Raw genomic sequence first — 15,933 nt, forward strand, 5'->3', positions numbered from 1 at the left:
AAGAAAATACTGATATTTGACCATTTTTAAAATGAATTTATTTTTTATCAGACAATCTGTCAAAGGTAGAGAAGTGATCTTACATCATATTGCAGACTAGCCGTACCTGTGCGCTCCGCTGCACCTGTTAGATATAACTTACTTACTTACTTACAAATGGCTTTTAAGGAACCCGAAGGTTCATTGCCGCCCTCACATAAGCCCGCCAGCGGTCCCTATCCTGTGCAAGATTAATCCAGTCTCTATCATCATACCCCACCTCCCTCAGATCCATTTTAATATTATCCTCCCATCTACGTCTCGGCCTCCCTAAAGGTCTTTTTCCCTCCGGTCTCCCAACTAACACTCTATATGCATTTCTGGATTCGCCCATACGTGCTACATGCCCTGCCCATCTCAAACGTCTGGATTTAATGTTCCTAATTATGTCAGGTGAAGAATACAATGCGTGCAGTTCTGTGTTGTGTAACTTTCTCCATTCCCCTGTAACTTCATCCCGCTTAGCCCCAAATATTTTCCTTAGCACCTTATTCTCAAACACCCTGAACCTATGTTCCTCTCTCAGAGTGAGAGTCCAAGTTTCACAACCATACAGAAGAACCGGTAATATAACTGTTTTATAAATTCTAACTTTCAGATTTTTCGACAGCAGACTGGATGATAAGAGCTTCTCAACCGAATAATAACACGCATTTCCCATATTTATTCTGCGTTTAATTTCCTCCCGAGTGTCATTTATATTTGTTACTGTTGCTCCAAGATATTTGAATTTTTCCACCTCTTCGAAGGATAAATCTCCAATTTTTATATTTCCATTTCGTACAATATTCTGGTCACGAGACATAATCATATACTTTGTATTTTCGGGATTTACTTCCGAACCGATCGCTCTACTTGCTTCAAGTAAAATTTCCGTGTTTTCCCTAATCGTTTGTGGATTTTCTCCTAACATATTCACGTCATCCGCATAGACAAGAAGCTGATGTAACCCGTTCAATTCCAAACCCTGCCTGTTATCCTGAACTTTCCTAATGGCATATTCTAGAGCGAAGTTAAAAAGTAAAGGTGATAGTGCATCTCCTTGCTTTAGCCCGCAGTGAATTGGAAAAGCATCAGATAGAAACTGACCTATACGAACTCTGCTGTACGTTTCACTGAGACACATTTTAATTAATCGAACTAGTTTCTTGGGAATACCAAATTCAATAAGAATATCATATAATACTTCCCTCTTAACCGAGTCATAAGCCTTTTTGAAATCTATGAATAACTGATGTACTGTACCCTTATACTCCCATTTTTTCTCCATTATCTGTCGAATACAAAAAATCTGATCAATAGTCGATCTATTACGCCGAAAACCGCACTGATGATCCCCAATAATTTCATCTACGTACGGAGTTAATCTTCTCAAAAGAATATTGGACAAAATTTTGTACGACGTCAACAAAAGTGATATTCCTCGAAAGTTACCACAGTTGGTTTTGTCCCCCTTTTTAAAAATAGGTACAATTATGGACTCCTTCCATTGTTCTGGTACAATTTCCTTTTCCCAAATAGCAAGTACAAGTTTATAAATTTCGCTATATAATGCACTCCCACCCTCTTGTATTAATTCTGCTGGAATTTGATCGATACCTGGAGACTTGTACTTTTTCAGATTTTCTATCGCAATTTCGACTTCTGTAAGCGTGGGTTCGGGTATAAATGGCTCAGCAGTTTGTATTTCAATTTCGTCCTGATCATTTCTATTTGGCCTATGTACATTTAGTAGTTGCGCAAAATAGTTTTTCCATCTGTTTAGGATTGATGGAGAGTCTGCAAGCAAGTCACCATTCTCATCCTTGATAACGTTTACCCTTGGCTGATATCCGTTCTTAAATTCCTTTATACCCTTATATAAATCTCGAATGTTTTTATTCTTACTATTTGTTTCTACCTCATTCAGTTTTTCCTTCAAGTAACCTCTCTTTTTATTCCTAAGTGTACGACTTGCTTGCCGTCTTTCATTGAAATAATTATCTCTCTTCTCCTCAACTGGATCCTGTAAGAATTTCAATTTTGCCTGTTTCCTTCTTTCTACTACCATGCAACAATCTTCATCAAACCACGGTTTCTTTTTCTTAGTTTCATAATAACCTATGCTCTGCTCAGCTGCAATTTTGATACTATCTCTGATATTTTCCCACACGCTATTAACATCTAATTCTTTCTCAACTTCGTCGGAACTTTCTAAAGTGGCAAAGCTATTCGAAATTTCGACCTGATAATTTTGCTTAGCTTCCTCGTCCTTTAATTTCAAAATATTGAATTTAGTAATATTAACTTGTTGCTCTACTCGCTTGGCTACTGATAATCTTTCTCTTAATTCTCCAATCACCAAATAATGGTCAGAATTACAGTCTGCACCCCTGAAAGTTCGAATATCTACTATACTAGTATGTCTCCGTTTATCTATCAAGATGTGATCTATTTGGTTGTGTGTCAATCCATCTGGAGAAGTCCAAGTATATTTATGTATATCCTTATGGGGGAATGTTGTACTTTTGACAATTAAATTTTTCGATGTGGCAAAGTTGACTAATCTAACTCCATTGTCACTACTAATTGCGTGTAGGCTCTCTTTTCCAATAGTTGGTCTAAAAATATCCTCCCGTCCTACTTTAGCATTGAAATCCCCCAATAAAATTTTCATGTGATATCTAGGGAACTGATCAAAAGTATGTTCCAATTCCTCATAGAAGCTATTCTTTATATGGTCGTCTTTCTCTTCTGTAGGGGCGTGAGCATTTATAACTATGATGTCGCACCATCTACCCTTAAGTACTAAATATGATAACCTGTCACTGATAAATTCGACCTTTTTTACTGCTGATTTTATTCTTTTATGAACAAAGAATCCTGTTCCTAATTGGTGATTATTATTTCCTTCCCCATAATACAACAAGTAATCTCCTATTTGTGATATGCCATTCCCATCTAACTTAACCTCTTGTACTCCTACGAAGTCTATTCTATATCTAGCTAGTTCTTTTGCTACTAATGTTACCCCTCCTGTTCTATAAAGACTAGTTACGTTCCAAGTGCCAAATCTCAAATCCTTATTCCTTTGCTGTGGTCGTGCCAGAGAATCAGTCCTATTCCGAGGCTTATTATAGGGATACGTAACAAGCTGTTTTTTACGGTGATGGGTTGTTAGCCCTTCGCCCAACCCCCAAGCTGGAGGACCACCCCTTATCGGCTGTCCACGACTGCTTATTCAATATATTCGCAGCTACCCTCCATATCTGGAGGCCGTCTCCTCTATCCGCAACCTGAGGACGCGCCATGCCGTGGTGATAGGGACCCACAATACATGGCCTGTTAGATATAAATATAAAGTAATTACATAATTAAAATAGGACGTTTGTTCCAGGGAACATTCGTGTTTGATAGAAGGATAAATCGTTTAATATGTTACTTAATTTCAATTGTATTTAAATAATTACAATGCGGTCATTTTGGTCCAGAGGGCACTCATATGGTGCAATGACAATTCCTTCAACATGTTTCTTAATTGTTATTACATGCAACCATAGTTTAATGAAGATTGACATATCATTTAGTTTTAATGTGTATACTTTATATTACTTGCTATATGTTTCCATTGAATTATGGTAATAACTTAGTTTTAACCCTTGTTTTCTACGTCTTCAGTAAATGGCGCTTGGCCCACCATGGTTCTGAACCCTTCAAATAACTTAAATAGTGATAAAGCATAAACAGTGATATGTAATTATATTTATTTCTTTTGAAAATGTAAGAATTCACGAACTCCTATGTCCCATTGCCATGGAATGAATAAATGTGTTTTTTTATTCCTACTCAAAAATGTTATATTTTGCACATAGGAGTTACTGCAGGAACAACAACGCTATAATCTGAGGCGGCGGTGAAAAAGTATTGACATTGTTATTTTATAAGTCTTGTATATCCTTAAATATCAGTCCTATCAAAATTTTGCACAGAATAAAACTTATCGAAAATCATTTTTAAGGAAACTTTTGTTATGTAACATGTTTCATTAAAATTGATAATAAGGGAGCTATTTCGATTTATTTAATTCAGGCCCCCTTATAACTCCCCTTTTAAATAAAGTATTTTGAATGCCATATAGCCTAAAATCTAAGTTACAACGAACTTAATTTATATTCCAATTTTCATATAAATCGGTTCAGCCATTATAGCGTGAAAAGGTAACAAACATCCAGACAGATAGACAGACAGACATACAAACAAAAATTTTCAAAAAAGTGATTTTTGGTGTCAGCAGGATTAATTATACAAGTTGACACCAATTATTTTTGGAAAATCGAAAATTACCAGAAAAATTTCGGTTACAGATTTATTATTAGTACTAGCTGTACCCGTGCGCTCCGCTGCACTTGTTAGAGATAAATATAAAGTAATTACATAATTAAAATAGGATATCTGGTCCAGGGAACAGTCGTGTTTGATAGAAGGATAAATCGTTTACTATGTCACTTAATTTAAATTGTATTTAAATAATTAAAATGCGATCATTTTGGTCCAGAGACCACTCATTTAGTGCAATGATAATTCCTTTAACATATTTCTTAATTGTTATTACATGCAAATAATTAAAATATGATCATTTGCTTCAGAGAACATCCGTTTTTGATGCAATTTGGTCCCATCAAAATTTTGCTTGGAATGAAACGTATCGGAAATCATTTTTAAAGAAACTTTTGTTATGCAACATTTTTCACAGAAATTAATAATAAGGGAGATATTTCGATTTATTTAATTCAAGCCCCCTTATAACCTCCCTTTTAAATAAAGTATTTTGAATGCCATATAGCCTAAAATCTAAGTTACAACGAACTTAATTTATATTTCAATTTTGATATAAATCGGTTCAGCCATTATCGCGTGAAAAGGTAACAAACATCCAGACAGACAGACAGACAGACAAACAAACAAAAATGTCAAAAAAGCGATTTTCGGTTTCAGGATGGTTAATTATACATGCAAACACCAATTATTTTTGGAAAATCGAATATTACCAGAAAAATTTAGATTTATTATTAGTATAGATAGATATGACATGCATAAATACAAACAAAAAATTTCATCACAGAATGTTGGATAGCTTTCGAGTTATGGAGAAACACATCATCACTGTACAGTGAACTGAATTTTGAAAAAAAAAATAATTTTTTTGAATTGTAAAAATATTGTTTTCATATAGCAGAAGGACAGTGTTTTACACATACTAATTTTCATTATTGTATACGGTGCAGTAATGGAGGAAAAAAATGTTGAATATTTTCAAAATTTTACTGCTGTAAGCTGTACCTAACCCCTTAACTGAGTACTTATTCATGCGTAATGTAGTGCAAGTGTTTTATATTTTCTGTAATCGAAAAAAGGCTGTCGCTATATTTCGCTTAACCACCGGACATGATTGTCTCGTCTCCAGGGTGCGAATTAAGATTTCTGATGAGGGGGGAATAGATTCCTAGATAAAGAATACCATGCTTAAAATTATTATTATCCTCATTCGATACGGATCAACGCTTGGTCACACTGAGTTGTCATAATAATAATTATATCCATGAGCAGCCTGAAGATAAGATGTGTAATTCCTAAGTTATTGATTGTTGTCAGCTTGCCGGTGATGATAATACATCAATATTATTTTATTTGCTTACTTTATACTTTATAAAATATATTCGTATTAAAATAATAAAATTATATTTTGTGAGGGGAGGATAGAAGTTATCCCTGGAAGGGATGTTAATATGAATTTATGAGAGAGGGATAACTTTCCAACAGGGGGAGAAATCCCCCATCCTTCGCCCCCGTTAATACGCACACTGCTCGCCTCTCATCTACATCGGATTAATATCTACCAACATCCACAGTGCACTCTCTGTAGAAATCAGAATTCCATTATGGATAAAGAACATTTGCTACAATGCCCGGCAATAAAAAAAATAGATGCTGATTTACCATCGCAGCTCACCAAATACTATTGGGATGCCCGCAGGAGAATGGAAGAAATCCAAGATCTTTAGCATTGGTCAGCAACACCAACACCAATACCAACTCCAACAAGTTTTCTCTAATTATTTGAGAATGGTGTATGTAGATAGTATTGCAGCGATTTTTTGTTGTTAAGCGGAACAAAATATCTGACAAGTCATTTCGAACATTTCTCAAGAATAGACTAGTCGAATGTTTCAGGACAATCTTAGGAGATGTAAAAAATGTATTGACGCAGGAGGATGACACTTTGAACGTCTCTTGTGACACAGGTAAAGGCTGGTTCACAATAAACCTGGAACGGAAACGACAATGAGAACGAGAACGGAAATAATGTTAAAATAAATGTATTTAAATGTGAGAACTCACAATATTTCTCGTTCTCGTTGTCGTCTCCGTTCCCGGTTTATTGTGAACCAGCCTTTAGAGGCACTTGTATTCATTTTTAAGTTTTTTTATAAATATTTTCCTTCTAAAGGGATTTTAGAAACTAAAGTTACTACCGTAGAAGCGATGGCCGATTTCGCGGGCTGAGCTTGCGGTGCGAAGGAAGCATTATACAGAGTGGAAGTGAAACAACCCTGCAGATTTTTGGAGCGAATACCTCATGTTGTATGTAACAAAAAACTGTAATACCATATTGGTGGAAAGTTCATAGTTTTCTCGGAAAAAAAATATCCCCCTCCCCACCAAACGTTTAACTCTCTTTTATTCAGTAACTATTGCGAGTTGGATCGTGATTTTTATCCATATTGATACCAAATCTAATGAAGAGTCATTTATACCTCTGTCGTATTTCAATAACGTGTTTGGTTTTCGTATAAATTTAATTTAAAAACCGCTAATTTCAAGCCACTGAACGATGCTACTACATCGCAACGTTGTAACTAGAGATGAAGGCGCGAGACAGTTCACGTACGCAGAGTACGTTGACCTCTTACATCTGTATTACGATACGAAGGGAGACTTTTAGCGGCGAGGTTGCCAGAGTGCTGTAACTTCCAACTTAATTTTATAATTAACCGTGCAGATAATCACAAGACGTAATATAGGTTTTCTGTTCATTTAAGTGTACCCTATCGTCCTCTTCAATCTGCAGGACTATTTCACTTCCAATCTGTATTTATATCTTGCTAATGAAATCCACAACTTATAGTTCTACTTCTACTTCTTCTGCTATTACTACTCTACTACTACTACTACCACCACCCATATCTCTTCTACGTCTATTACTGACATCACTAATACAGGGTTGTTTCCGATCTCTGATAACGAATTTGAATGATATCATGTGCGTCAGGAGTCACACGACAACTGGACTTTGGCGCGATGTGACAGACCAGTAGTGAGTGATCTCATAGTCAGAGTGCACGGCAATTCACAGCAGAAATTCCCAAGAAAGTCGAGCCTTTTTGGGAGGGGTACATAACAACACTTTCCGATGCCAAGTACAGCTAAGTGAAAATAAAAGAAAACTGTAATAAGCGGGATTTCTTTATTTCCAAGAAAGGCATCTTCTGTGTACTTAATAAGATTGGTAAAGCTCGAATGGAATTAATTTGTATCATTTCGTGTGGTGCGGCGACTTGTGACAGAGGGTGAATTCGCTTGATTTTTCCACTATGGAATTAATCGCATCCGAGCTTTGCCAGTCTTATTAGGTACATAAAAGAGTCTTTCTTGGAAATAACGAAACCACGTTTTTTGCAGGCTCCTATGATTTTACGTAACTGTACTTGGCATCGGAAAGAGTTGTTATGTAACCCTCTCAAAAAAGGCTCGATATTCTTGGGCATTGCTACTGTGATACACCGTGCACTCTGATTATGAAATCACTCGCTACTGGTCTCTCACCTCTAGCCGCAATTTTACTGTCGGCGTGATTCCTGACTCACATGGCGTCATTCAAATTCGTTATCAGAGATTGGAGACAACCCTGTACTACCGCTACTGATTTTTTCTCTACTACTTACTATTCTACCATTGTAATTACTGCTTGTCCGTGAACGTAAAGATTTATCTGTATTTTACTAATCTTGTCTTCGCCTTTCGAATGTAAAGTTCTTTTTTAGAATAAATTTTAAAATTAACTACTGTTGTAATTAAGGCTACATTAGTTTCTTCTCAGAAAACTATTTTTTTTTCTTTGTGCATTTAAAGACTTAACTTTCCATTCAGTTAAATTAAACGAGTGCAGTTCTATTATATTTGTATGTTTCCTTTTTGAGAAGAGTATTCAGGTAACGGACTTCGTAAATTCAATTGTGATGTTCCGATTGTCACACTGCTGTTATTGTCGTACTCCTTTTCGCTTTTAACTTTTTTGCTGAAGCTCTTTTTACTTACTGTAATCTCTCAATTTAATTCTGTATTCTAACAGTCTCTCTCTCTCTCTCTCTCTCTCTCTCTCTCTCTCTGGATACTTGCATTTTTGTCTTGTCGAATAATGAAACCTTGAATGTTGTGACATAGGAGGGAAGGAGTGAGGGCAGAAACGAGACGCAAGGACGGTAAATGAACGTGGTTTTCGCTTGGGAAATATTAAAATGCTTATGAGCAAGATATAAACACTTTTAATTCATTAAGCTTGTAATTAAATGATCTCAGTGTTTAAGTAACACTTGTGCAATAAAGGTCCCCAGGTTTTGCGAAGAATTGGGTTCATCTACGTTTCAAGAAAATTGTTGTTTTCATAATGAAAACACAATAAAAAAACTCGAAACATGTCAGGGGAGTAAAGACGGGGGAGGAACAAAAATTATTACAAGATAAAGAGAACTGGAACAATATTTTAATTGAAGGATCTTCACGCTTACACTGTAGGTACTTAAGTCAGAGCTATTCCACTGAGGACCCATCGGCGATCATTTAGCGTCCAGAGATGTTCACTAAAATATGTTATTACTTTTAAATATATCTACAGCTTAAAATAATTATAAGTTTATCGTGTAGTGATAAAAATAAGTAGACTACTTTTGGAGATCAATATGGAGAAATTTGCGACTGTTTGAGCCGTATGAAAACACAATGCTATTATCAACGACATTTGTAAGGTACCTACCTTAAAATTATCAATTATTTCAGTTTTTGCTATTGTTACGTATGACTTTATTACGATTTAATCCATTATTATGTCTGGGATCGCATCAAATATAGGGTAAAGATTGGTAATATTGTGTATACTAATAATATCATGATAGTTCTTTTTGAGAAATTTTTACAATTTTACTGAGCGAGAGGAAGATAGGTTTTTTTCCTTCAACGTATTAAGGGAATGTTCTTGGACAAGTTTCTGCACAAAACCGGTCCTTCCCTCGCCGAGTAAAATTGTAAACAATTCTCAAAAAGTACTATCATAATAGTATTACTATTATTAGTATCACAATATTACAAACCTTCAACCTACGTAGAATGGACAAAATATAAATTGATTAAAATACATAATACAGACTATATAAAACATAACAAATTACAAAAAATGCAAAAATTAATGAAATTGTAAAAATATATAATTAAGAACAATTAATTACACTTTAAATTAAAAAAAAATACAAAAGTGATAAGAGGGTGAAAATTCTATAGTTATGTCACTATTGGATTCTAAAGCCTGTTTAGCTGCGAACGTGTTTACAAACAACTTTGAAATGAATACAAGTGCATCTGAGTTACGTCACAAGAGATTTTCAAAGTGTCCTACACTGCTTCAATATATTTTGACATGTCCGAAGATTGTTCTAAAATATTTGACTACTCTTTTCTTTTCTTTTCTTTTTTACTCGGTTAGTTAACGACGCTATATCAACTACGAGGTTATTTAGCGTCGATGAGATTGGTGATAGTGAGATGATATTTGGCGAGATGAGGCCGAGGATTCGCCATAGATTGCCTGATATTTGCCTTACAGTTGGGGAAAACCTCGGAAAAGACCCAACTAGGTAATCAGCCCAAGCAGGAATCGAACCCGTGCTCGAGTGGAACTCCGAATCGGCAGATAAGCGCCTTAGCCAACAGAGCTACGCCGATGGCTACTCTTTTCTTGCGAAATGTTCAAAATGCCTTGTGGATTATTTTCTTCCACCATGAACATAACTTGCTTACTTACTTACTTACTGGCTTTTAAGGAACCCGGAGGTTTATTGCCGCCCTCACATAAGCCCGCCATTGGTCCCTATCCTGAGCAAGATTAATCCAGTCCCTACCATCATATCCCACCTCCCTCAAATCCATTTTAATATTATCTTCCCATCTACGTCTCGGCCTCCCCAAAGGTCTTTTTCCCTCCGGCCTACCAACTAACACTCTATATGCATTTCTGGATTCGCCTATACGTGCTACATGTCCTGCCCATCTCAAACGTCTGGATTTTATGTTCCTAATTATGTCAGGTGAAGTATACAATGCGTGCAGCTCTGCGTTGTGTAACGTTCTCCATTCTCCTGTAACTTCATCCCTCTTAGCCCCAAATATTTTCCTAAGCACCTTATTCTCAAACACCCTTAACCTATGTTCCTCTCTCAGAGTGAGAGTCCAAGTTTCACAATCATACAGAACAACCGGTAATATAACTGTTTTATAAATTCTAACTTTCAGATTTTTTGGCAGAAGACTAGATGACAAAAGCTTCTCAACCGAATAATAACACGCAATTCCCATATTTATTCGGCGTTTAATTTCCTCCCGAGTGTCATTTATATTTGTTACTGTTGCTCCAAGATATTTGAATTTTGCTACCTCTTCAAAGGATAAATCTCCAATTTTTATAGTTCCATTTCGTAGAATATTCTGGTCACGAGACATAATCATATACTTAGTCTTTTCGGGATTTACATCCAACCCTATCGCTTTACTTGCTTCAAGTAAAATTTCCGCGTTTTCCCTAATCGTTTGTGGATTTTCTTCTAGCATATTCACGTCATCCGCATAGACAAGAAGCTGATGTAACCCGTTCAACTCCAAACCCTGTCTATTATCCTGAACTTTCCTAATGGCATATTCTAGAGCGAAGTTAAAAAGTAAAGATGATAGTGCATCTCCCTGCTTTAGCCCGCACTGAATTGGAAAAGCATGAGATAGGAACTGGCCTATACGGACTCTGCTGTAAGTTTCACTAAGACACATTTTAACATAACTTAAAATAATAAAGTAAAACATTGCTGCAATATGTTATATACCATTCTCAAATAAATTAGGAATAAAACTCAATATCTTGCACAGCCAATAAAGCCTATACTAAAACAAAAAGGCACTGCAATTGGCGCCATTTTGTTTCCCCTCTCTGCGCTGTAATGACGTCATCAGCGGATGTGATTGCTATGTTATTATCTCTTACATCATTCTTGTATATTCTCTACACGATGGTATAATATGTCACTTAGCTCTAGGTTGTATAGTTTTCAGACACAAGCGTTGACCACGGCTTGTCGAAAACTGTCGCGTGTCGTTTTCATTGTCATCCACACCTCGGACCGAAAGAATAGACGTATTCACGTCAAAACAAAAGTTTTATTTAGGTACATCCACATAAAGAAACGCATATGATGTCATAGGAACAAAATTCAAATACCACATTCATTTATCGCTTAAGAAATGAATTAAAGTTCAGTTTTCTGTATAAAATATGAAGTTAAAAACAGAAATTAATTAATTAATTTTAATTTAATTAAATGACGATCGTCTATAAAGGAATGCAATACACACTATAAATGTATTAGGCCTACAGAATATCGGAAATGGATGTATCTCGACTTTGTTTCGTTTTTTCAAACTTTTCCTCCATTCTGTAATAACGTACTTACTGTATTTGTAGCCTATCGCAATATAGTATTACAACACCTTAAAAAATGAATTTAAACATACACCTATAATTTAATAGCGTCAATGAGAAATTATGTTCTGAAATAGATAATAAATTAAACACGTAAATTGGCTATTTATCATAAAGGCGAAATGTTTATTTCTCTTGATTCTAACCATAAAGCAGTCTGTTGATGTTACATCACGTTAGGCTACTTTATGACCGAAACAATCGTGAGTTACGTATTTATTTTACAGTCTGAGGTACTGAAAAGTTTCTGCTATGTCTGTTATTTTGAACATAAAGGTTATATGCGTAGGATGAAAGCAACTTTCCAACATACGGCTTGAAAATTTTGAAGTGTGATGTGGTGGAAACTGTTTTGAAGCTTATTCTTCCCTTAGCGCTCGCGTTGGTGAAAAACTTCTTAACTTGTGTGTATTATGTTCTATTTATTGCGGCAATGGTAGTGACACGAATTAACAAAACACGTGACTATTCTATTTCCTTCAAAATAGCTCCAAGATTTTTCAGGCTCATTACGTTTCTTACAAGAATACATAGGTTAATAAATTGAAGACCTAACATTCTAAATGTGCTAAGTGCTAAAAACAACTTTCTGAGATACTGATGAAAAAGACACTGCGAAATGCATGTCGAGATACCTACAACACGGACTTTTGGCGTACAAATGAATCACTTACAGTTGAGCTACGAGAAAGACAATTAAGTGTGATATTCTCATTCTCGTATGGATGTTCCTTCCTTAGATTGAATAAAATGAAATTTGGAAAATTGGCACTTAGCATATTTAGAATGTTAGGTCTTCAGTTGCAGTTAAAAACATATATAGCAAATTTTTTAGCGAGTTATTTTACTATGCTTTATCAACTGTTGTGATTATCTAGCATCTAAATGATATGAAGGCGATAACACTGGCGAAATGATACCAGGCTCCTGCGCCGAAAGTTACCCAGTATTTGCTCTTAATGGGGTGGGGGAAAACCTCGGAAAAATATTCAATCAGGTAAATTATCCCAACCAGGATTTGAACCCGAGTCCGCTCATACATTCCACAGGATTGGACAAATTTTGTTTTCATATTAGTCCATTATAATACTCTGAGCCCAAGAAAACAGAATAATCTTGTCAGGTTATAAATGCTGTTTAAGTGCAATATTATTAGAAGTCAATATTTTTACAGTATATCTTATTGGCATTTTTCACAGTACTCCAGAAGATTAGTAACAGAGAAACAATTATTATTGTTGAAATGAAAAGAATAAAATACTTGAATAAAGGTAAGGGATGGGTGAAAATTGACAATCATTGAAATTTATTTCGTCCATAGAAGTCAGTACGATTGGTCTCAATACAGAATAAAGTTAATATATTATAGTCTTTAGAAAGTCATTTTTAATTTGAAGCGTATAATGTTCCTATATTTTAAGTAGAAAAAACACTTTGTTGGGCAAACTATGGGGTTTGGTTTTTATAAAAGATTGGGAATATGAACATGTCTTGGAATATTTCCAACTTCTTGCTACTTAGCATCTCTCAATTTCTGTAAGATTGTTGGAGGTTTGCCACGACAACTCGTTCTTTAAGGTAACCCGACAAACAAACGTCGGTCGATTGAGATCTGGTAATCGTGGAGGTCTTATTATTGGAAAGTGCCTATTGATGATACGATCGTCAAAGATATGTGTAGTTAATTGTTTCGCATGGGTATAGGTTTGGGGCGATTAACCATCTTGCGTGACGGTTATATTTTCCAGGTTGTGATACCCCAGTTTAGGGGTGACGAAGTTCTGTAACAGACTGGAGTTGTGCTCCCAGTTTATTGTGACAGTCACTATTATTCCATTAATGTCTACTGATAAGCTCTATTATTCCATTGCTATCTTCTTCGAAGAAATGTGCACAAATAGGGGAGACTCGGCTAATTCCGCAATATTAAGAAGTAAATCTATCATATTTTTATCAAAATGTTTATTGAAAAATATTATCAAGGTATGTAGATATGGACGAAACCTTTCATTACCAAATGAGATTGGGACCTAATAAAATGCAAATACATTTAATTGTACATACATGACAGTTGAAAAAGAACAACTCGGGTAATTCCGCAACAGTGCGGATAAATCCGCAATAGGACTTGGCTAATTCCGCAGTAGTAAATAATTATGAAATACGTTATGAAAGTAACATAAAAGGAACAATTTATATGTAACAATGCTCACTTTCTTCACAGCTGTGTAGCAAAACACGAAAAACAGCTAACTTTCGATGTTTCACTGTATTGCCGACAGAGGAGTCGACCAATATGCTTGATTTTTTTTCTATAACACTGCAAAGGACATGCCTCCTGTAGACATACTCTCAAAACTTACGTTCACGCTATTGTTAAGCCGCAGTAAAATCATATATGCACTACTGCGGAATTACCCGTACTGCGGAATTAGCCGAGTTTTCCCAAACGGATTTCGAAGCGAAGGCGCACCATACAGTGACTTTGAAATCATGAATTAAACCCTAGAATTTTTTTCAGATGATATTCTGCAGTTATATTACCTTTGTTAACTACACAATTAAGAAGGAAGTGTGCTTCGTCTGTTTCTGAAATTTTATTTCATGCTTAATATTAGCCTGGAGTTACTGTGCGGATTCATGCGAAATACTTTGTCTGTCCTATGTTGAAACTGTTTTAGTTTTACTTTATAAAATTTACTTTAAAACAGTTCTGCTTTTTGTACTCGAAGAGTTTATTGAAATTTATCCCAATGCAGTGTCCTCTTCAAGAAGTGCTATGCAAAGACTGTGACGAAATTGAAGCCGCAGATTCACTGATGGACAAAAAACATTCCGGAGCACGATCAATTTTAATGAAGGAAAGAAAAAAATGTTTTTCGTTGCAATATCTTTCAGAACGAAAGCGGTGTCCACTCGTCCTCCTGTCAAATTAAGTAGTGGGCTTTTTCGAGGGATAAAGGCGGTCGGAGCTTGGTGCCGATTACACCATTTCAGTCTAGTGTGTAGGTCATGAATGCGTAATTCATGTGGAGTGTAATACCTTCACTTCACTTTACCGTAGGAGAAGTAATAAAAATTGTCTTCAGAAGTTTTGCTAATAAATAAAGGTAGGAATTGTACCACAACATGAAGATATTAGATTAGTTGTGCTTAAACTGTCGTTACGTCATGAATGACGTGAAGCCTGAGGTATGGCCAAGTTACAACTGAAATATGTTGTGTATCGCAGCAATTGAATGGGGATACGTTTCTCGTTCGTAGGGTTCAGCGTTGTGCTTCGGCAATTGAGGGGTCCGGTGCAAGAGGGAGCTATGGTATATTAACCATAACGTGAGAAAAGTATGTCTGTTACGAAAAGGGTGATATACTAGAATTAGTCGGAATGCTCTGGCATTAGCTCGTGCACTGTCACATCTACATTATATATAGGTTAGAAAAATGAGAAACAGATTGTAGGAAGTGCCCAAAAAACTTGAAATTTCACTTATCAAATTTTGTGGCACAGCTCTCTCTTGCAGTGGACCCCTCAATTGGTTTGTTTACATTGCACTGTGATTCGTTGGTTGATTAACCACATAAAGCTACACCCTCTTCCTGTTTTTACCACGGCAGAGTTCCCTAACAGGTACTCATGCGCCTGCATTGCTAGCTACGCTCACTCTCTCTTTCAACAACGAACACTCTAAGCATACCTAACTTTATAGTTTCTGTGAGTAAATTCCTGTCTTTATTAATACAATTATGTGTAATCTTGTGGAAGGCCAGATCGGATTGAGGAATTGATTACATTTGGAGTGCACAGGGTGCGAATTAACGGGGGGAATGAGGGGCATTTCCCCTTCTCTTGGAAAGTTATCCCCCTCTCATAAATTCATATTAACATCCCTGCCAGGGATAACTTCTATCCCCCCCGATGAAATATAATTTGTTTGTTTTAATACGAATATACTTTATAAAGTATAAAGTAAGCAAAGAATATAATATTGATGTATTACACTGCCCAACAATGAAAATGTTTCGGGCTCAAAAATAGCTAATTCTTATGTATTTCCACCTGC

The sequence above is a fragment of the Periplaneta americana genome, chromosome 7 (assembly GCF_040183065.1).
Source record: "Periplaneta americana isolate PAMFEO1 chromosome 7, P.americana_PAMFEO1_priV1, whole genome shotgun sequence".
NCBI lineage: Eukaryota > Metazoa > Arthropoda > Insecta > Blattodea > Blattidae > Periplaneta > Periplaneta americana.